The 24,652-nt window shown below is 34.7% G+C and overlaps 2 long non-coding RNA genes across 3 annotated transcripts in view; one reads left to right on the top strand and one right to left on the bottom strand.

Annotated features, from left to right (window-relative positions):
* Nucleotides 1-24,652, top strand: part of LOC112678796 (uncharacterized) — a 246,025-nt gene that overhangs the window by 34,353 nt on the left and 187,020 nt on the right. For both annotated transcript variants that reach the window (XR_007404977.1, XR_007404978.1), the window contains exon 2: nucleotides 19,580-19,621. This is a non-coding gene — a long non-coding RNA (uncharacterized LOC112678796). The remainder of the gene's footprint in view (nucleotides 1-19,579; nucleotides 19,622-24,652) is intronic.
* LOC112678797 (uncharacterized) lies at nucleotides 8,373-22,022 on the bottom strand. Its single transcript, XR_003147867.2, has 4 exons — nucleotides 21,949-22,022; nucleotides 16,401-16,720; nucleotides 11,971-12,080; nucleotides 8,373-9,122 (listed from the first exon to the last, which is right to left on the bottom strand). It is a non-coding gene; the product is annotated as an uncharacterized LOC112678797 (long non-coding RNA).

Raw genomic sequence — 24,652 nt, 5'->3', positions numbered from 1 at the left:
ACCTAATAGAGGATTCAGATACAATGAAATTAATGGGATTTTATGGAAATTAAGAATTCAGACTTCTGAAAAGTCTGAGCATTCATAAACATGACTTCTGTATTGTTGCTTCGTGTTTCGTGATGAACAAATGAAAAGCCTCATTTGTAAAAAAAATATGCTGCCTTATTTTAATGTAGGAGTATATTTGAATTTATCAATAGAAATGTATACCTATGTTTGTTTCTTCTGGTCTTTATCTTTTTTTGTAAATTCAATTTTACTTTTCATTGGTCATCTATTCAGATAAATCCCAGTTGTATTTCACCTCCTCCCAAATGAAAAGCACATTTTTTATATCAGAACATAGATAGTGTCCTTTTTTTATTATTTGCTAATCATCTTCATTGAAAAATAGAATCATGTCCTTAGACATTTCATATACAAGTGCATCTATCTATTAGAATCTGTGAATGTTGAATGTCACTTAAAATTGTATATGAAACAGATGAATGAGATAAAAGAAAAGATTATTGAGAAAACTGGAGGAACCTGGAGAATGATATAATTGTCACGGCTATATTCCTTGAAAGCCATAGTTACTTCCAGGAGAAGCCAAAATTTTTATTCAAATGAAGAACAAAATTATGTGTGTATCTCCCAATATAGTGTATAAATTCAATAAGGGTAGTAACTATGGCTTTCAAGGAATATAGCCGTGACAATTATATCATTCTCCAGGTTCCTCCAGTTTTCTCAATAATCTTTTCTTTTATCTCATTCATCTGTTTCATATACAATTTTAAGTGACATTCAACATTCACAGATTCTAATAGATAGATGCACTTGTATATGAAATGTCTAAGGACATGATGGCGGGGGGTGGGAGTGAATGGGTGACGGGCACTGGGTATTATTCTGTATGCTAGTAAATTGAACACCAATAATAAAAAAAAAAAAAGAAAAAAGAAAAAAAAAAATTTTAAGAGTAGGGTACCTGGGGGCCTCAGTGGTTGAATGTCTGACTTTTGCTCAGGTTGTGATCTCGGGGTCCTGGGAGCTTCTCCCTATGTCTATGTTCCTGCTTCTCTCTCTGTGTCTCTTATGAATAATTAAATAAAATCGCAAAAAAAAACCAAAAACTTTAAGAGTATTTAGAGTCAGATATTTTATATATATAAATATATAGATATTTTATATATTTAAATATATTTTATATTATATTATAATCAGTTAGCTGACATATGAAAATCATATGTATCTTGGTGATGATAAGGAAAAGTGGGTTCTTTCATAGGTTGACCATAGAAATTTAAATTTCAGGAAAAGTGAACATTTCAGGAGGGCAATTTGGCACTGTGTACCAGAAACCTTTCAAAATATTTTCCTTTGATTCAGCTGTACACTTTCAGGAATTTATCCTAAAGAAATTATCAAGAAAACATATAAAGACTTTATAAACGGATAGATAGATAGATGATAGATAGATAGATAGATAGATAGATAGATAGATAGTATATTACTTGAAGCTTTATATCTGAGCAAGAAGTTTGGAAACTACAAAAATATCCAATAATGGGGACCAGCTCAATAAACTATTGTGTCCGTCTTTAATCATACATTAGAATGTATCCATGCAGCACTTAATATTTGTGTTTCTGTGTATGTCTCAAGTGTGTGAGGCCATATGAGGTGTAGAGAGAGAGAAAGAGAGGGATAAATATTCATGATATTTTTTAAGTGAAAGAAGCAGATTAAAAATATATATTGTAATGAATTTTCATTTTATAAATCATCATCCTAATGATCTGAGTTTACTGGCTACACTAAGCTTTTTATAAGAGGGTTCCTGCTAATTTGCTACATTAAATATTTATTAACTATTGACATTTTAATGTTTAAAAATCAGCCATAATTCTGTCATTGTGAGATATCTAGTTTTAATATTTTGGTATTTAATTTTGCAGGTATTTACTAGGTGTATGGAAATATATAGGTAGTATCCTATTTATTCACATTTTGCAGCTGATACACTATATTAAAAGTGAATCTGTTTTCAAATACCAGCATAATTCAATGTGAATATCAGACTTTAAGTACAAACAGAAATGCAAATGTCAGGATCCCTGTACTTTAAAAGCAGGTGGTGTTTATTACCTCGTGCTTTTTAAACGTCTTTCTATCTTTACTAACAACAAGGTGGGTGGAACTGCAAGCTGCTATATATTTAACACTACTCTTTAACTTTAAAGAGCTTATAATATGTATTTTTTTTTCATGACTAATCCCTAAGGTGATTCACTCTCAACTGCATAGAAACATTAAGTCTTATTTTGAGGAGAAAAAAAGCTGCTAGTTTAATCAAGATTATATTGTTGGCAGGGAACCAAAAGCCAAAAACAGATTTTTGTTTTATTTTCAAAAGAAGACATTGGCAGGATGACAATTTAACAAGTATGCAGCTGTGGGTGTAGTAACACCACCTTTAAAGCCATGTCTTCATAGAGCAATTGACTTAACTAGTTTGATTCAAACCACTTAGATAAGGGAAGCAGCTATATTCTACATGCAGATAAGGAAATATTATTTAAATTATTATTGGTAGGTTCATATGGATAATAATAGCTGTTAGATGCTATGTAATTTACATAATCAGCTATATTTAGACATGTACCTGTGGTTTTGTTTTGTTTTTATTTTTTTAATTTTTTATTTTTTTAGACATGTACTTTTGAACACATTTTCTTAACATTAGCGCTATCGGCATTTTGGGCAAGATACTTTGATGTTGGAAGTGCGGTCCTGGCCCATGCATTGTAAAATATTTAGCAGCATTTTTGGCCTCTACCTTCCCAGTTATGATCATCAAAAATGTCTCCAAATATTGCCAAATGTCCCTTCAGGGGGCAAAATCACTCTCAGCTGAGAACCACTGCCTTAGAATATATCATCAAATTCTCCTTTTATCATTCAATGAGACTATCAAATAAGAAGGAATCAAGGCCTTTTCTATATTTAAGGAAGAATGTCCTCTCCATATTCTTAAGTTAATGTGGCATGAGACCTTAGAGCTGTGGTATCTAGCACACAAAAAAAAAATCTTTGCCAGATCACAAACACAAGGGTTCTGAGTTAATGCTTAGTCTAACCTCCAAGCTATCACCCAAGTATTTCTTGGCTAGGCTCTTTCCTCTTTGCCTCAGTACTAGTTACCCTTGGGGTAGTTCTTGTTTCTGGACAAGACCTAGATATGTAGAATCCTCAGGGTTGATAAGTAACATTATCTCAAACTAACATGACTATTAACAACATATGATTTTACTAACTGTCCACATACAATTCAATTGATTCATTAACTACTTTATGAAAAATGTCTCTTTTTCCACTTTTATTTAATCTCTTGTCCATATTTTCTCAAAATATTAACTTTAATTTAACCTGCATGTCACATTTTTCATACTTTTGACATCTTCATGAAAATCATCTCTAAGCTAGCTACTGAAAATAAAGTGAAAATACATTTGTTGGAAATAAAAAATATCCAATAATCTATCCACTGCACTAAATAACAACTCTATGTATTGGTGGTTTTGCGAAGGTAAGATGATTTTCATCACTCATTTGCTTGATAAATATGTTCATTGATGTCTATTATTTGCCAAGCATAGTCGTAAGCACAAAGTGATAAACAATACCTTCTCCGTGCTTGAGAACTTGCACTGAGAAGACAGAAAATAAGGAAGGAAATAATGTTTATAGTGATAATAGATTACCAGTAACCACAGGATCTTATATGTGAGCACTTGAGAGCGACAATTCAGACAGTACTGAAAATTTCTTAGATGAATAAACTTTTCCTTTCTCTAAAACTCTGTATTCAGATTTGAATCCTCCAACATAAAAACAGCAGATTAATTTCTTTCCCACATCCTGGACTTCATAAACACTATATAAGACAACTCACAACTCATGGTTTCTTGGGAAAGTTTTATTCATTTAAGTAGGTTAAGTCCCACTTTTCCTGGATTTTTGTTTTTGTATCTCATTTGTGTTTTTAGATGGTAGCTATTGTGAATATGATTTTCACTAGATACTTCAGCAAATAAATATATTTTCCTCCCAGGAAATATTGCATCTCCATTGGAATAGTCCGTGTTGCATTATCATTAGTCTTTTATGACATCCATTAAGGTTCGTTTGTGAAAACTATTTCCTGGGCAATTTTAATAAGTATTTTCCTATTCAGTCAGGTTGTTTGCCTGGGATTTTTCCAAACCATGGTGTCTGGTCCAAGAAGAGCACTAAGTCCACACAAAATTGTTAGAATAATAGACAATTAGATTGAGAAAAAGGTATTTGGAAAGACATGTACAGTAATAAGAACCTCTCTAGGTCAAGAAAGTAACGTTTTTCAATTTTTGCTACTGTATATCATCTAAGTTTTAACTAATGAAGCTAAAAATTGCAAGTCTTAAAATCTGTCAGAGAAATTGAATATCTGTGCTGAGTGTCTCAAATCTGCCTCAACAATACAATATGAACTCTCTTTTCTTTCTTAGAATATGTCGCAGTACTTTTGGGGATGAGAGCACAGCTAAAATGCCTCTTTTTCATGATTGTTTTTATTTTATTGGATTCATTGTGGATTTTTTTTTTTTGTTTGCTTTGTTAGTTGTTCTTTCGTGTATTGTTGTTGAATATTGCTGAGGATGATTTAGAGCTGTACTCTGGTACCAACACAGTAAGAATGCCTAGTCCCAGAGAGAGAGAACAAATTTGGATTGTCTAGTGCTACATATGTTAGTATACCAAAGATATATAAAAATAAAAATAATATCCTAAGATGAACCCTCAGAGAAAAACACCAAAGGGGCCTTGAAACAACCTATAGAATGATGTCATTTTTTATATATATGTCTAGATGGTGAGAGTATGTTTATAAAATCTTTGATGAAAGCTTTCTCCTGGAAGCAAGACTTCAGGCTTTACTTTGGGGAATTATAACCTGAGTCTTAAGAGAAGTTGAATCTGCCAGATTTTTCCAAATCAAACTAGATTTTGTGTTGACTGACTGACTCGTAAAGCTCCTAGAAAGCCTTAACTTCTGGAAGCCAAAAGCCATATTTTATAATTTTTTCCCAGTGAAGAAATTTCCTTATTATAAGTCTGATAAGACACTGTATTTGATTTGATGTTCTGATAATACACGATTACATTTTTATTTTTTTTTCAAGTCCATGCTGGTTTGGCTTCCACTTGATAATTCACTTATTAATGACTAGAAAACATGAAACATTCTTATAAGTGGGAGAAGAAATTTAAAAGAGAGCCATGCAGAAATTTCCAAAAATGGGGACTTCTGGGTGGCTCAGTGATTGAGCATCTGACTTCAACTCAGGTCCTGATCCTTAGGGTCCTGGGAATGAGTCCCGCATCAGGTGCCTCGCAGGGAGCCAGCTTCTCCCTCTGCTTAAGTCTCTGCCTTCCTCTCTCTCCCTCTCTCTGTGCTCTCATGAATAAAAAAATAAAATTAAAAAAAAAAAGAAAAGAAAGAAACTTCCAAAAGCATGCAGACACATAATATTTTCAAAAAGACTTATTGGCTTTGAATAGACCAATTCTCCTTCAGATGTTCTTTCAATTTATAAAGAGAATTGCAAAATAATCTATAACCAGTATGAGGGTGTCTGAGAAGTCATGGAAAATGGAGGAGATGCCAGAAAGTTGAAACTGATCAGATTTGAAGGTGAATTTCAGAATTGACTGCCATAAATGTGTTTATGGCAAAAAGCAATGATTCATTATTAAGGAAAAATAGTGAATCCAGCCTCCTCCTTTTGTCATATTGCTGAACCAGAACTGAGGGAAAATCTGATGGACATATTATTTGTAGATGTAAGCAATACTTCAACAGAGTGATACAGGATATTCTTTTGAAGGTGAGGCTGTGATTACATGAGCTAAGCTTGTAAATGATAGTGCATTTTGAGGACGGCCGGGTGGCTCAGTGGTTGAGCATCTGCCTTCAGCTCAGAGCACGATCCTGGAGACCCAGGATTGAGTCCCACATTGGGCTCCCTTCATAGTGCATTTTGCACTATGAATTAATGTCATGTGGGAGGTCTGGTTTATTGCCATGTCATAGTGCCATACTTGGATCTGTCTCAAGAACTTCATTTATAGCTTGGATGATTATATACAATGTATGATTATCAAATATGCAAGTAACATGGTGTTGTGAAGGAAAGGGAATACATTAGGATGTGAGTCAAAAAAGGTCGCAATAATCTTGTAAAAATGCATAAGAAAGAGTAAAAAAGTGCTTTAGCTGTATACAAAAGAACAGTTGTACCAATTCAGGATCATTGCTGTTGTGGTTTTAAAATTATATGCACAAATTCTTCTATATTCTTTCATTAAAGTAGAGCTCAATCCCTCTCCTCTTGAATGCTGGCTAGACTTAACGACTACCTCTAATGAGTATAATACAGCAGTGATGGTATGCCACTTCTGTTACCAGTTTTCTTTTTTTAAGATTTTTTTTTATTTATTCATGAGAGATACAGAGATAAAGAGGCAGAGGCATAGACAGAGGGGGAAACAGGCTCCATGCAGGAAGCCTGACATGAGACTCGATCCCAGGTCTCCAGGATCACACCCTGGGCTGAAGGAGGCACTGAGCCACCCAGGCAGCCCTGTTATTAGTTTTTAAAAAGGATTGTAGCTTTCATCTTGGGTGTTGGTTCTATCTTGAATCACATGCTCTGGAGAAAGCCAGCTGCCATGCCATAAGGCAGTCCTGTGGAAAGGCCCACGTTAACAAGGAATGAAAGGCCCTAACCAGCAGTCTGGGGGAAGCTGACACCTGCCAAAAATCACAGGCCCACGGCTGTACTGCATGGGCCTACAGCTATACTGCAGCCTCATAAGACATCCTGGTACAAGACTATTCAGGTAAGCCACTACTAGATACCTGACCTCCAGAAATTGTGTGATATAATAGATGCTTTGTAATTGTATAACCTCATTTATAATGTATGTTGTTCATTTTGGCTGCTTAGTTTTTGGGGCAATTCAAAACACTGTAATAGATAGCTAATGTAGTAGCCATGTTACTTAGCAGCAGGATGTATGGATTATAAAATAGAGCCATAGGCACATATTTTTAAAAGATTTTATTTATTCATTCATGAAAGACACATAGAGAGAGGGTCAAAAACATAGGCAGAGGGAGAAGTAAGCTCCATGCAGGAAGCCTGATGTGGGACTCGATCCCGGGACTCCAGGATCATACCCTGAGCCAAAGACAGATGCTCACCCACTGAGCCACCCAGGCATCCTGAGACATAGGCATCTTGAAATTAATGTATCCTTAGAACAATTTGGTAGGCGAAGGCTACACAGAATGATAGTTATACCTTACCCGGTGTTCAGCCCTGAAGGCCAAACTGAAAAAAGGAAAGGGTTATCTGGGTAAGTGTAACTGGAAGGATTTTGGGATGTTTAGCCTTGTGAAGTCTGGTAAAAAGTGTAGAACTGTTAATTGTTTTAAAAATGTGAAAGATTAAATGTGAAAAAGCAATATTTTTTTCAACTTCCATAACTATTCAGAGAGTAGCTGCATCAGTTAGAGATGCTCATACGTATGCTGAAAGAGAATATGCTACCAACATATCTGGATTAGATAGTTCACAAAATCACTTTCAGAGTTTAGATTCCATGGTGTAATCTGTATACCATGGGTTTTCTTAATTCTGGCTGTACATTGGCAATATCTATGGAGGGAAAAAAATACAAGTCAGTGCACAGGTTGACCATAGACTTATTGAGGCACAATATCTGGTGATAGGGCCTGGTTATCTGTACTTTTTTAAACTCCTTTGACTCTACTGTATAGTTGGGATTAAAAAAAATATGCATTCATTCATTTTGTGGCTTTGTAATTTACAGATGCAATATTTTATACATCTCATCGTGGAAGTGACAGACCTTCACTGTCAAATGTAGCCCTACATATTTAGCCAACAGAAGCTAATGAAAAAGTTGCCTAATTTGAATGAAGTTGTTAGTCTAAGTGCTTTACTAGGTGGCCATCAAATTCATTAAGAAATGGCCATCCAAGCCAAGAAATGATTTTTAGAAGTGTATTTGTTAACCAGTTAAAAAATAAATTCAGGAGCTGGGCCAAGATAACAATAATAATAAAAATGATAGCAGATTTTTATTGAGCAGTTACCATGTGATCAACAATGTACCAGGTATTGAATATATAATTACTTATCTAACTATACAGTAGAATTCTTATGCACTAGATATTCTTATTAGGTTCATTATTCTATTCATTATATGTCACATAATGATATCATTATATTCATTATTATATTTCTTGCATTTATATTTATTCACTTTTTCAAATATTAAAAAATTCACTTATGTACAAACTATGTGTTTATATATACGTATTAAAATAGATACATCTATTTGCAAAGAAATATTAGGACATTTGTCCAAGGGCATTCACACAGTGATTGGGCGAGCAGCTCCTTGGATCCAGGCATTGCAGGCCTCAGAGCTCTCACTCTTGGACATTATATTTGAGTTATTCATGAGTGACAGGGCAATATCATTCATGTAAAAATTTCCTGGCTTTTTCTTCATCCCACCTGCCAAAGACAAGCCTGTATTTGTCCAAAAATTTTCTCTGCACTTTTACTTCCCAAAGAAGGTCTACTCATTTCTAAAAGAGCAGCTGGGTCCATTTAAGGAACAAAAGAAGGAACGGGTAACGGGTGGCAAAGACAGGATAAGGAGTCCATGTCTAGAAAGTGAGCACTCCTGAGTAGCTTTGGGGTGTAAAGATCTTGGGAAGAAAGAGGAGAGCTGTTACAGAGTGTTCCAGGAGATCATAAATGAGGCCCTCTTTGATGTAAAGAATTCCAGTATACTGTGTATCCAAGTGATTTTACATCTCCGTCTCTTCTTCTCCTGAGAGTAGGCTTCTAGAAAATGTCTTGTTACCTTTCACTCTGCCGAAGACTCAGAGAATGTATATCAGATGGGGTCTTGACTCATGTTGCCAGTGTGTTTAGAACAATATAGTGACCACTGGATCACTGAATCATTAAAAATTTTAGGGATGCTGCCTAGACAAGGTGGAGGAAAAAAAGTAAAGAAAATCATATACACTTAGGCTAGAGAAAACAAGGAAAGAAAAATTCTCATTTAGCATATCATTATCATATTAATGCCATTTTCAACAGCAGTTAAGTCCCCAATTTCAAAGTGTGAAAATTCAATTTTTAATGGATTGCACTTCAGCATAAAAACTATTTTTTTTTAGTTTTGCCCTTTCTTACATGAAAGAAAAAACAAACAAACAAAAAAAACAAAAAACAAAAACTCTAAACCTAATTTTAAAATGAGGATTGAAGTCAGCTTTCATAGGAGTTCATTATTTATTAACTTGTGAACACGGTATTGCTATTGTTATTTGATTATTGCACATTTATATAGCACTTTTTTTTTATTCCTAGACTAAATTAGCACATATTTTACAAGTATTTATTAGCTATCCTGAGAATTGAATGAGTCACTTTAAGTTGCAAAGAATAAACCAGAAGCATTTATGGCTATTATATCACTGGATGGTAGTGCTATTCTTATTATCATGAGTAGTAATGATTCACAGAGCATTACGCATACTTCCATCTCAAAATAAGAGCTTATAATCATGTATAATCATCAAGAAATAGCCAATGCCTCTTCAAAACCAGCTTTAGAAATAGCTCTGCCTGGAAGATTCATTTGGAGCTTATGTGACTGGCAGGACTCCTGAAATACAAGCCTCATCACTTGTAGGGATTGGTGACAGGCTCCCATGAACTGAATTCACAGAATCTGATGGTCAATTCCAATTCTACTTAGGTTGTGTAGATATGGATGTAAAGCGATGTTAGGTCATTGTGGCTGACACGAAGCATAAAAAAGCAGAGTCTTCAAGGAGTTATTCTCAATTGAAAGTGACATACAATAATAAGAAAACAATTCTAGGCAAACAAAAAGTAGCAACAAGAAACATGAAAGAAGAGAAAAAAGAAAAAAAAGAAAGAATAATGACTGGGGGAAGGAGACAGCCTTTTCTGGGGGTCGGGAGGGTTGGAAAACTTTCCTACAATTACCAACCAGTTAAGATATGAATCTATCCAGTTCTGGACTACCCAGATAAATATTTTAGCAGTCACAGCCTAAATGCATAATAAATTATGTTTGTTAGTTCATTGTATTCATTAAAAATACATTAAAATTAAAACAACAGTTAAGACATACACATTTTCACATTTTGCAAGACACCAAGAATTAGGGAAAGATGTGAATTTGGAACTTGTCGCAGGCATGCAAATGGATGCACATTTTCTCCAGAAAGTCTTGGGTTCATGAAACCATGTCCATATGTTTAGTTTTAAAATTTAGTTCCCTTAGTCTGACAAAGAATATTTATGTCCCATCTGGGCAGAAATAGTGTCTGGAAGATTATTGTTTACAAACTAGAGTAGAGGCGTTCCTAGGATAGTTTAGAGTTTTGTAGATATGACACCATATTTTTTTTTGAATCCAGGATTTTAGGGCACTTCAGTTAATAGGTACAGTGTCCCTACAGGGTCAGACTCTGTGAGGTTGATGCCAGTTGTTAATGCTCTATTCCATCTAAGAGTTTTTCAAACTTTGATCTTCTAGATGAGAAACATACCTGGACCTGACCAATCACCCTGAGAAACTGAAAGTGTTTGTCCTACTCTTAAGTTTTCCTCAGCAATTCTGAGGTTCAAACTAACATGTCCATTGTCTTTCTTTTTCCAGACCACTTTCTGCTTGGGATTTCTAGTTAGAAGTGAGTCATGATTACAGCTTATTAAGCTTCTCCTTTTGGGCAACTACACTGTTAGCTTAATTGTAACACAGCCTTTCTAAGATAAAAACAGGATTTTTAGCAACACTGTTTTACTTTTAAATACTGATTAACTAAAATTGGTGATAATGGCTTTTTATGAAATTGAACTTACCAATATAACATGTGAAAAATCTATCTCATTATAGTACCCTCATCCAGTTTGGTTTGTTGTTTAATCTAGCAGGAAGGCAAAATTATTTGGCTCACTGCCATTTTTTTAAATTAAGTTTTTAATTTTAATTCCAATATAGTTAACATACAGTGTTGGATTAGTTTCAAGTGTATGCCATTCGTTTTTATTCTATTTTCTACTGGTCCTGTTTCTGTGTTACCTCAAGTCTCCCCCTACCTTCTTAGGAAACCTCTGAACCTACTATTTCTCTCTGTCTCAGTATCCTCTTGAGCCTATTTTAGCCACTATCCTAATGTTTGTTTAAATACCTTCAGAGAAAGAGCCAAAAATAGTGTTTGACCAAATATCTAGGTTCCATGGTCTAGATAAGTTATCACATAAACTGTCACGATTTTGTTTCTCACTATTTTGATAATTATGTCTATTTGAATAACTGTGAGTTGAAGAACAATATCAAGAGCTGATGGCAAAGCAAACATAAAAAATGATTGTCTAGAGCATCGTCTAAAATCCAATTACAGTGCAGAATTTTCTTTTTTTACTGTTAACAAAATAATGTGGGGATATAGCGTAGGAATAATAACCATAGAGATTAAAGAGTACGCTTCAAGCCACACGCATGAGACAAACATGATAGTAAGAGGTGAAAATAGGAAAAACACTAACACCTCAGTTGACATTTTTCTCAACTATAAAAATGATGGGGTAAAAAAGAGGGTAGCCTCAAATCCTTTCCTTTCCTTTCAAGTCTTTATTCAAATATATTTTCCATCTTGCCTGCCCTGAATATCTAAGATTCGAACTCATCCCCTTCCTCGCCACATAGTATTCTCATCCGCACCTCCCTGCCATGCTTTTTCCTTTCTCCCTAGCACTTGTTATCTCTTGACATACTGCATAATTCATTTACCTGCGTATTGTTTACTGTCCGTCTTCCTTCCTTTATGAAGGAAGTTCAAAGAGGGCAGGTATCATGGCACATTTCCTTCTCTGACATAGCTCTTGCGCCTAGAACAGTGTCTGGTACATAAAAGATTTCAAGAAATACTTGTTGAATAAATGACTTTATGCATTCTATAAACAATAGCCATCCAATCGTGTCATGTCACTTTCTACCCTTCTAGTTGCAAAAGTGGAAATCCCATTTCCCCTCATGACTTAGAGAGTCATACACGAATCAGTTTCACCTTCGTCTGCATTTCATCTCATTCTGCTCTTTCCTCTCCAACTAGGCTGATTTTCTTTCTGCTTTTCACATATGCCAAATTTGCTCTTGCCTGAGGGCATTTGTTCTAGCTGGCCCTACTGCCCAGATCCCTTTCCAACTAATCTTTGCCAACATGGCTTTGTTATTTAGATCTTGGCAGAAATGTCACCTTTTTAGCAAAACCTTCTCTGGCTACCTAATCTAAAAAAGCCACCCTGTTACTTGACATAACTGTGTCCTATTTTAATTATTGACATACTATTTATAATTAAGTGAATTTTTTTTACAGTCTATGTGTTTTACTTTCTGTCTGTCTTGCATTAGCATACCAGCCTGTCAAGCACAAGGATTTAATCTTTTTTTTTTCTCTTTTATGTCCCCAATGCCTTGAGTAGTGTCTGACACATAGTAGGTGCTCAATAAATATTTATGAAATATATTAATAGACATGACATTAAAGTCTTTAACACACTGACTCTGTCAATATAGTCTCACTTTTTAATTAACTATATTAATTAGGTAAATTTACACAGAATTTTAAGTGACAGCTCTTTGCCAAGAATTATGGGAATATAAACAAATCTAAGTGACATATTTTTGGAAGCAGCAACTCCTAAATTCTGGCCACCCTGATCTGCTCAGAGATATGAAGTATTGTACAATCCAATATACAAAAGATAAAACCATTTACTGGGGTCTGTCTTTTTAATGTGAAAGCAAAAGGAGTATAAGCCACTTTAACATGACAACATATTTCAGAAGTGGAGAAGCAGGTTTTATATTTTCCAACTTTTCTCCCCACCCATGTTCCCTCCTCATCAGAATTCACCTCCTGATGTGGACCATGATTTTCATATTTGCCTATGTCCAGCTATCTAAAATTAGGCCTCAGAATTTTCAGTCCTCCTCTCTGCATTGTTCAGACTGCCTCCCAATCCAGGACCAGTTATTTTTTCAGCTAGAAAGGTTTTAAAGAGTAGTCATACAATGTGCCAGAAATCCTACATACCAAAAGTGCTAAATGGAGGCATGGAATGCTTTTAATATAGGGCAGGAATTTTAGAGGATCAAAAAGCTAGCTATACAACACAAGTGGATAGTTACATAAATATCATAGATAAATACTTCAAGTAGAAAAAAAGTCATAGGACAGTGTTATAGTCTTTTTGCATGGGTAGAACACAGGTTGAAGTATTTAGTAAATTATTCATAAGCCAGATACAGTCTCAGTTTTCAAAAATGGGTAGGATTTATAACAATTTCTATGGTAGAGTAAATGATAAATATTTTCTGAATGCAAGGAGATTAGAAAGAAAATATATTAAATTGATGTTGAATGACAGTTGAAGGAATTTGGATATTTGATATATTCAATGAATGAAAATGGAATGCTTTTTAAATAAGGAAGTAACATGAAACTGAATCCACCACAATTGTGAAAGTTACCTGCTACATAATAGCTGATATTTGAAAGGTGCATTAATTAATTGTTAATTGAATATATGTTTGTTTGAGAAAAACTATGTCCCTAAAGAGATACTGGCTTTTATAGAAAAACAAAAAAGAAGAAAAAAAAAAGAAAAAAAAAGATAAAAGACTCAAAAGACCCTTATATCCAATTCCCACTGAGACAAGTTTTGGACAGCTAGCAATCCAACCAAAAGAAGCAAATGCCCTCATAACATAAACAAACCTTATGATCTTCTACAAATATGGTATCTTCTTCGGTCATTTTTTTCAAGACACAACTGATAATATTAATGCTTAAATTTGACTGTGCTTAAACTTGACTGTACTTTCGATCTCTTATAATAGAATATGAATTTCTAATAATTAGAATTACCCATCCTGACCTTTTCTAAAGCAAACAAACACCCATTTTAGTGTCACCACCAAGAATTTAATTTTCTCTCATAATTTTAAAGAACTTTGGTGTAAGGCTTTTAGTATGTTTTAATAAAGGATGGCCTAACCATTTATCAAAAGTTATACCAAAGTTAGAGATGATGATTAACATTCAGTTGGTGTTCTCTGAAGTTAGCTATAGTTCACTTTTTCTCTTTGCATCCAAATGTATTGCTTTGTTTTATTTACTCAAGAAAAGTCTATGTGAAACTCTTAAATTTAGATGCTATTAAGGGATATAGAAACATGCTAGATCCATAGAAATGTAAAAATAGGGGTGCCAGGGTGGCTCAGGGTTGAGCACCTGCCTTCGGCCCAGGGTGTGATCCTGGGGTCCCGGGATCGAGTCCCACGTCTGGCTCCCTGCATGGAGCCTGCTTCTCCCTCTGCCTGTGTCTCTGCCCCCTTCTCTCTCTCTGTGTCTCTCATGAATAAATAAATAAAATCTTAAAAAAAAAGAAATGTAAAAATAAAGAGTAGAAATGTAATAGGGCTCATAAAAGATGAGTTATTTAAAAAATGCATAGTTCTTCACTCCTTCTTCCTTAAGAGGCTACCCAGAAAAGTGGGTACAAGGGGATTTCATGGCTCTGATTCATTTGGAATTCTAAGAACTAGGACTGGGAATTCTAAGAACTAGGACTGGATATGAGAATTAGGCTGTGTGTAGCAAAGCTGTAGAGAATGAGAAAAGGTGTACTTGGGAATTAAGGATGATTGAAACATTTGTTTTATAAGAACAGGAAAGGATCCCTAACTAGATTGAAACATCTTGACATGAACTGGATGACCGTACAACACTGGTGCCATATTCAAGAGATTTCAGATACAATTTTCAAAGAACAAAGACTTGTTTAGATTGCCTATCAATTCATCCATCAGAGGGAAGAGACTGTTAGGTGACTCAGCTGTTCATTTTGATACTCATCTCCCTCCATTCATTCATTCCATAAATATTTATTCAAAGCCTTTGCAGTGTGCTCAACAAAGCATAAAGGAATTAATGGGAAGACAGAGAACATGATAAGTAGAATATAATATATTACTTGTAATAAGGATAAGTAGAATATAATATATTACTTGTAATAAGGATTAAAAAATTAAAGCAAGAAGGGAAATATAAAACGTAAAGGGAAATATAAAACGTGAGGAACTTTGAAATTTTAGATAGGTGGTCAGGGAAGTCTCAAATGAAAGAGAAATTTCTGTTTTGACCTGAAGGAAGCAAAGGATGAGCTAGCCATGATCTTTTAAGAAAACATGAGAACCATCTGCCCTCCCAGACTTGAATTTACAAGCTGAATCCAGCTTGTAAATTCAGCTGAAAACAGCTGAATCTGTTCACAAAATAGGTTTGATTCTTTAATGCATTTGTGTGTCTTGATATGCTATTGCCTGGAATCATTTCCTTGCATGTCACATGTATATCTTTCACAATCTACCAGTTTTTGATAGTCATCAGGTCACTATATATAGCTGTCGTTTGGATTTTAGATTTCTTGAGGTCATAGTCTCATTCACTTTTCACCAACAAAATCATGATGGCTAGTGCTTTACACACAAGCATTTGCATATAAATTATTTAAACATGCAGGTGGTGTCAACCTTAGAGTTCATGCGATAGAGAAATCACCTAGTAATCTTGCACGTAATTGGAAAAAATTCTGAGAGGCAAAGAAAACATAAAATAAAAGCAGAATGTTATGATTTACTGGAAGCATGCAAGATCAAATACACATAAGTATGGTATAAGTATCAATAATACTGCTTGAGCACCTGCTAGACACTAAGTACTATGAGTTATAGACAGCAAAGTGGAGAAGATATCGTTCTTACTCATGCTAAGCTCACAGTATGATATAAATAAAAGACACACACAACCAGAATAGATCAAGCAATACAAGGTTAAATGCTGAAATTATGTGCTGAGTAAGGAAAGTTGTGAATTCCTTTGGCCACATATGGCTCCCTGGAGCTATTTACTTCTCAAGGCAGGTGAGAGTCCTTTCTTTGGCTATACAATTTCTTAGCCTAGATATTACATTATATCCCGCTCCTGTGTTACGATTTATTAATAACTAAAACCTATCCTTCAGGAAACTTTGACACCTGCATAAACAACTAGACTCTGCTTCATATTTATTGAAGCAAGCTTGAAAGTTTAGGTGCAGCAATATGAGAACTAGTTATTTTATCTTTTCAGTTAAGTTAATTATATGTATCCTTACCTTTCAAAATATTATTTATTGGCTTCTTCAGGTACAATAGTGTTCCAGAAGTCAATATATCAAAGAGTTGTATATTCTCTAACTATTCTTCTCTGATTTAGTTAGAGGCCGCCACATATTGTAATGCTACTTCAGGATAACAGGATGCGGTTCTTTTCCATTAGAAACCAAAGCAATTACTCAAAGAGAGGCACAGTGTCTTCATTTTGCCTCTGTTCTGTTATCCAAATTAGAGTTCCACCTTTATGAGAAACGGCTGGTCTCAAAATTGCCAGCTGATTGCAGTTGCCCAGCGATTCACCTCATTTCTGAAGTTAAACCTGTTTGATTATGCCATAATTGTAATTTATGTATTTTTATGAATTTCAATTATTTCAAGACTATAAGAATATGGTTCATATGTTTTGAAGGAGGTATCAGGCTGTTCATTCTCTGGTGAACTCTAAGAGAAAATTCCCTACTCTTTGCCTCCAGCTCTGCTTCTCCCACTCAATCTTTATTGTCAAATAGTATGTTTTTAGACTTTTGTTTTCAACCATGCATCCCTGTTTTTAGAACACTTTCAAATTGAAAATTCAGCCTTTGGTTCAGAACCAGAAAAAAATCATGTACTTCCTTGATCCCCTGAGTAGTTTTGTGCCTCTATGTATGCAGTATGCCATTGTAGACTCGTAAGATGCAACTGATCACTCTTGAAATTATTTCTTTCATGTCTTTCTCTGACAATGACTCCTTGAAGGAAGTGACCATGTGGCCATGTCTTCCTCCTTACTCTGTACAATAGGATGAATGAATGAAGCTTTTGGGTCATCTTTAGCACTACCTTTTGTTTTTTTTTTTTTTTTTTTTTTTGCTTTTCACTGTTATTGTCCTGCCAATCCTCTTTGCTTCTCCCAAGATGCCATTACTCCCTCTATTCTACAGCTTTTCCAAAGCCATTAGTGTCATGAAAGCCTGGTCGGAACAAGAGTTGTCTTTGTCCATGCTTTCTTTTTTTCTTTGTATGAATGAAAACAAAATCTACTTTTTTTTATAAAAAAATAATAAAGAACATGAGGTTTGTCTTTGAAATGGTATATATCACATTTATCCACCCTTCTATCCTTTTCATATGTTGAAAATCTTTTAATAGGACTGTTTCCCTTGCCATTTCTGCTTTCTTTCCCCCCATCTAATTTTCCATTTTTCTCTGTTCTGTTTCTTTCCCTTTTCCTTTCTTTTTCTCCTTCTCCATGCTGACCTAAACCTGCTTTTTTATAGGCTCTTAGACTCTGTATAGCATATATAGCTAAAAGTAGCCATGTGAATATAGCTCAGTTCTCTGATGTTTATGGACCAACAACAGAGCCGACTATTCTACATTCCCTCATGTTGGCTGAACCTAAGTAACTAAAATACTCATTTGCTTTCAGAATAGGTTTCAGGTCCTTTGTTGGGATTTTTGCCTAGGAACTAGCTATTCTTCATTCTATCCCAGTCATTGGCATTAGTCATGCTCCAAAACAGAAGGATCAGTAGGAACCATAGTAGTGCTATTCAAATAATTGTGGGCATACCCTTCCAATTCTTTCTATAACATCCTATCTTCCAATTGTTATGGATATCAATATCAACACAAGTCTAGGTTTAGCATACTCTTTTATCTGGAGATTTAGGCAAACTGTTGACACTCCTTGGAAGCAAGGCATAACTCCTGTGAAGGCATAATAGAAGCCCATTTCCAGCTTTCCTGTAAGCTCTGCTGAATTCTGTCACCCTATACAGAGGCCTTCTTCCATGATAAGAACATAATAATTGCAGATATTTTAAGTTTTATGTTATTTCAATAAAAATAATCTACCTCTCCTCAAAGAAATTTCTGATCAAAGCAGTAATGAAAAAGAACAAAAAATCTCCTGCTTTTGTAATAGCTAAACATAGGAAAAAGAAATGAGTGGGCCAGTAGAGTCAGGTTCATGGCATGGTGGTAGGAAATGCCCTTATTAGGATATACTACATTCTGGCCAGGAAAAAGCTGTTTACTAATTCAAGATTCTTGTCCTTTACTGTACTCAGGAATGGTTAAAACACTTTTCCAACAGTGACATATATTCTTCATCTTGGAGATATAAGAAAATGAGAAGAGAAAGCAAAAAACCTAATTTTATATTATAAATTATTATTTATTTGCAAACTGTTTACTAGTATGGGACATTACAATGGGGTAAAATGATGCAGTAAAGAGTATAAATTAATTTTATTATAAATTTGGTTGAATAATAATGGTAAACACCATAACTGCATGATCAGGCTTCTAGTTTATACAGTATCATGGATATATATATATATATGCTCATATAAATTAATTAGAAATATAATCACTTCTGAATCATTTATCAAGCTGTGATTATAACTAATAGCATCTCTACATCATCTTTCCAAATGTTTGTCTTATCTTGCTCTTCTCATTTGTAAAATTTAATTGATAAAATTATAAAAGATAAGTCAGTATCTGGGACAATATCTGGTTTATCAATCCCACTACTACAAGAAAGGGATAATCGTATTACCATATTCTAAAAATTGTCTTAAAGTGACATGGTGAGTTTGAACAAAGCAGTATTCAAGGGAGGGGGTAATTACTTTTTTATATCTACTTTATTCATAGAAATTTAAGGAGAAAAAGTAACAAATATGGAGAAAGGATGCTTGATAAAATTTAGAATAGAACATTTCCTGAGATTTTATAGCCTCCTTAGACTTATGAAAAAAGCACTGTCACCATTCAGTTCTTTGTTAGCTAATCCTAACTACTCATTCTCTGATTGTTGTCATTTAAGGCAGTCGACTTTTAGAATTTGTTGTAAGCTGGAGATTGGAATAAGAAATTCCTAAAAGAAGTAATATTTGGAAGAATTTTCAAAAAAGAAAAAGATGATATATCCAGTAGAATAAAAAGTTCTAATATACCCTGACAAATGCTCAGAGGCAGAGAAGCACAAGTATTTCACTTAAGCACTAGAGTTAAAATGAGAAATGAGACTAAGCAGGAGGCCAGAGCTCGATTATGAAAACATCTAGAACTATAGTCAAGGATATTGGATTTTATCTTGAAGTCTACCTTGTAGTATTTTAACTTGAAATTTATTGAAGTATTTTGGTGAAAAAAAAATACATGCTTACATTTCTATTTTGGACAGGGTCATCTGTCAGGATATCGGGGGATGGGATAGATGGAGAAGGTAAGTAGGCCACTACTTCTGTGCTGCCAGTGGCAGCAAACATGGCTCTAGACCTGAAAGGTGGCAATGGAAGCAGGGAGAGATATCTGAAGTATGGAATGAGAGGACCCTGGATTAAAACAAAGGGCTTGTAGAGAATTTTTTCCAAGAGATGCATTGAATAACGGGTTTTCTAGTTGTCATGCACTGGGCTGGAGAAAAAAGGAATAGATAGGTTTGGAGAGAAAAAGAGGTATTATGAATTCAGCTCTAGAGAGTTCAGGTTTTCTAACTGTAATTCTGTAACTGCAAGTTAATTCTCTACTTAAACATTAATTATACAAATACCATATGTTTACAAAATGCTTCCTGCAGCTGCCTCTTAATGCTTGGGGAATACTGTATTTCTCTGCTGGTCTGGTGAAAGGCTGCCTTTTTAGTCTTTAGCAAAAAGAGAACAGCATCTAGACAAACTGCTCCCCTGGAGGATCTCCATTACTGCTCAAAAAAACTCTCTTACGTTGTCATTTTCTGTTTTCCTATAGTGTAGTAGGTAAGAATACAAGGCTTGTATTCACTTTGACTTGGTTCATAATCCCTTGGTTTAGAGCTAGAAGCCTAGTGGCCTATGCCAAGTCTTATTTACTCTTTACTAAAGTTTGTTCATTGACTAAAATAAATAAAATGAAAAAAAAAGTTCCTATCTCATAAAATCAGTTTAATATGTAGAGTGAGTTCTCAACAAATGTTAGGTATTATAAATGTCAATATCTGTGGTTAAAAGCTTCTCTTCCTTGGATTTTGAAAGCTATGTATTTAGTCTAACTTTACATTCATGGATAAATTAAGAACTTCTGACTAGCTTGCTAAATTGTAAGATCAGATGAAATCAATTGTTAATTTTTGAGAGTGAATCCTAAGGCATGATTCTAGAGTAAAGAGGAGATTCAAACAGTAAGTGATAAGTATTGAAGAAGTTGATCTCTGTTACCCATGAGGATGGTTACAAGTTTAGGATTTTAAACTTCTAGAAATTCTGCTCAGGTGAATGTAGGGAATAAATTAGTAGATGATCTGTCTACAAATTTCATATATGGTTGTTTGCTGCTGGAAAACTACTGTACATCAACCCTGGAGGTAAGATCATTGTTTCTAAAACAATAGTTCTCAACTGTGGGCATGCATCAGAATCAGATTCTGATTTCACTGGTCTGAGGTTTGACCTGGGCATTGAGATTTCCAAGTATCCCCAGAAATTCTAATGGCAGCCATCTTCAAGAACAGTTGCTCTAACATGATTATTTCACATTCTCTCCCCCTGAATTCCTGTTATACAGTTTTACTGTTAGTTACAAAAACAGAGAATACAGGGCTTCATTCACTTTTTAAAATTGTTTATATTATTCATTTTCCAAATAATGGCAACATATACATCCTGAGTCATGAGATAAGTTTATTGTGCTTTACTCAAATTGGTACTGAGAGTTGGAAAGCAACAGAAAAGATCTAAGGTATGCTAAACCTGCTATTTTAATTAAAACAAAATTTGTAAGTCATTGATATAACTTCCAAATACTAGATAAATTTATTACTTTCATTAAATTCCACAAGCTAATGTCAAGTTTATATTTTACACCTCCTTCCAAGTCACACTAAGATCCTTGAGAATCTTCTCTCCTTGAACAACTATCTTAGCTCTCTTGTTTTTTTTTTTTTTTTAATATATTTTACACATCCTTCCAAGTCACACTAAGATCCTTGAAAATCTCCTTTCCTTGTCAACTATCTAGGCTCTCTTGTTTTCCCAGATATTCTAGGGTTATAGTTTTTGTATATGTATTAATCTTTAAATCATGATCATTAGAAGAGATTGACACTGTGTTTACCTCAGGTAGATCTGAAAAGTGTATTTAACAGGAAAGGAAAAAAAAAACACAGTATCAAACATAGAAGAATATCATATGGCATATTGTTGAAGCATTTAAAATAGCTGGAATTGATAATATATAATGTAGTTTGTGAATATGTGCCTATGGAATTATGGAGATAAAATAATGTAGGTTTGCATTTATTTAACAAGTTTTTACTATCAACTGTAGATTAAAAATCTATTTCAAGCACTGAGAGATAAGATGAGGTTAAGATATACTGCCTATTTACTTATCTATGAAGAAGATAAATTATGTGCCCCAAAGACATTGTCATTACTTCTCTTGTTTTAAACATTTTTGTGTCACACTTTAGTCCAAAATAGTTTAAGGTATCTGATGTAAGCAGATGAGTGGTCCACCTTGTACCTCCCCTCACCCTGAGATGTCCACTTTCTTATCCCCAGAATCTATAAATACCTTGTGTTACAAAGAAAAGGGCACTTAGGCTCCTCGTGGAATTAAGGTTGGTAATCAGCTGGCCTTGAAATGGGGAGATTCTAGAATTGGATTATCCAAAAAGGTCTAATGTAAACAATCACAGGGGTCCTTAGAAAGTGACTGAGGGAGGCAAGAGAGCCAGAGGCAGAGTGAGAAGGGCTATTGCTGGCTGTCGCTGGCTCTGAAAACAGAAGGGAACTACTTGCCAGGGAATGAGGATGGGGGCAGCCTTTTGAAGCTGCCAGAGCCTTCAGAAAGGAATGTTCCACAGCTGACATCTTGTCATTAGCCCAGTGAGACCCATTTCAGACTTCTGACCTCTAGAATGGTAAGATAATACATTTGTGTTGTTTCAAGCCACCAAGTGCGTGCTAATTAGTTACAGCAGCAATCGGAAATTAACACAGATGCTTAGAGTAGTTTAAGAAAGGTACCTAGATGAAAAAATATATATATTGGAAATATGGAGCAAATATGACACAGAGGGGAACAAAAGTAAAACAGTAATATGGTGCCAGGAATAGGGTTAACACAGCAGTGGTAAATTAAAAATTCTAAGAAATCGATGTAAATAAGGGAATATGTTCAGCTACGACACTTAAATGCCTATATGGGAAACACAAAAGGACAAGTCAGGCCATAAATATATGTTGTAAAATTGTTATAGACAAGTGTTTTCCCACAATGTATTTGGGGAGGCTTTTGTCCAATATTCGTTTCCTGATCAATGCTCCATTTTATCTAAGGCTGCTTGAAACATTTTTGATAAGAAATGTTTTCAGTATATTTTTTCCAGGGTTTCCAAAGTTATTAGACTTTTATCATTAATACTTATTATCTTAAAGAAGTAATATGTTGTTGTATTTTAGGAATATAGGAATACTATATTTTGGGTATATGGGAATCATACAGGATGATTAGTAATTAATAATAATTAGTGTTATGTTACCCATATGAAAGAATATTTCCTGGTGCCCTCAGAGAAGTCTTTATAGCATAAACATCAGGGCTGAGGCCTGATGAGATTTGGGGCAAGGATGGAGCATACAGGATGCCATTTTAAAAAATGGATCTGTGTGAGCAGGAATATCAATATGGGAAAGGGCAATGTGTTACCGGGACACTAAGTTGACTTGATTAGGGGAATCGAGAGACATATAGAAGCAGATGAGTTGAAAATAAAGTGTGCAACCACATCTGGAGGAAATCTGAATATGACAATAAGGAGTCTGAAAATTATTCTGTTGATACAGGGGTTGGGAAATTGATGTTTGAGCACAGAAGTAAATTGCCCAAATCCTTGCCTTAAAAAGACTAGCCTGACATTTCTATGCAGGTTGATGTGTTTAGAATTGAGAGAACCTAGAGACGGGAAATCTTCTAAACAATCTTTTCAAGGTATGAAATAAGAGGCTTTTAACTAGGGTACAGGCAGAGGAAATAAGTAGCATTTTTGTGAGATATTATAAAAGAATAAAAATAATCAAAACATTTTTAATTAATTGGGTGAAAACCAGCTATTAAAGAGGAAGATTTGGCACGACACTCCATGTGCAGATTACCACCGAGAGTATATACATGCATGCAACACTTTTTCTCAGTCCACAAAATGATCCATAATTTTTCATTATTTCATCCAATCAGTATACTTACTCGTTAATTTATTCATGTAACAAATATTTCTTGAATTTATTGTGTCCCCCATATTATGATGAGCCTTGGGATACAATAAGGGACATGATTATATGTGTACTTATTTTCTTTAGAAAAGGAATTTGCCAGTTATTCAGTCTCACAATGTGTTTCAATCTAGAAAGGCCGTAACTTTGTGAGGGGCAGGGCCAAAGTTGCAGTATCTATCACTCTCTTTAGCTTTCTTTGCGTCTTCATTTTTCTCTTTAATTAATTCATTTCTTAAGGTAATAACTCTTAAATACCTGCTACTAGCCATAAATGTGTGGATGATGCTGGTGCACTGTATGCATGTTTGTGAGGGTGGGGGTGTTGCGCATATGTGTGTTGCATGGACATTGCTTCTGTGATGCATTCATATGGTTTGTGAGAGTATTATGTGTGAGAGAATGAGAGTGTGGGCTGTGTGTGCATAGCCTGGAGATGAAGGTCTGTGCTGTCCGCCGATATGCTCGTTATGAGCCCCTAAGACTCTGCTAATGCCATGGATCAGTGAAGCAAATCCTTTTGTTTGTTTGTGTGTTTGTTTGCAAATTACTAGTTGTCACATGGTTTCTCTTCCCCTGCAATGGTTGTTTTCTCAAACAAATGCACAGTAAAGAAAAGGAGAATATTCAACATTTAATAAATCATCTTTATAGCGGAAATTTTGTGGCCTTTGTGTTCTCCAATCCAGAGGAATAGAAATATGATTAACATTCCCAGCTGAACCAGCATGTGGTGTAAGAGCTGTTTAGATCACTAGCTTCTGAAGGATCTTATAGAAAATACATGGAGAGACACTAAAATATGTCCTTTTCCATTGTATTTGTAGTTCACTAATATACAATACCTTAAGTATCACTGATGAAAAATAATGTCATTATAATGTATTATATTTTCTAAATGCTCATAATTTATTTTTTATTTTAAATATTATTTTTTAGTGCAGTTTTAGGTTCACAGTAAAATTGTGAAGATTCAGAGATTTCCTACATACCCTGACTCCACA

The sequence above is a fragment of the Canis lupus genome, chromosome 22 (assembly GCF_003254725.2).
Source record: "Canis lupus dingo isolate Sandy chromosome 22, ASM325472v2, whole genome shotgun sequence".
Lineage (NCBI taxonomy): Eukaryota > Metazoa > Chordata > Mammalia > Carnivora > Canidae > Canis > Canis lupus.
This window is presented reverse-complemented; position numbering and strand designations above follow the sequence as displayed.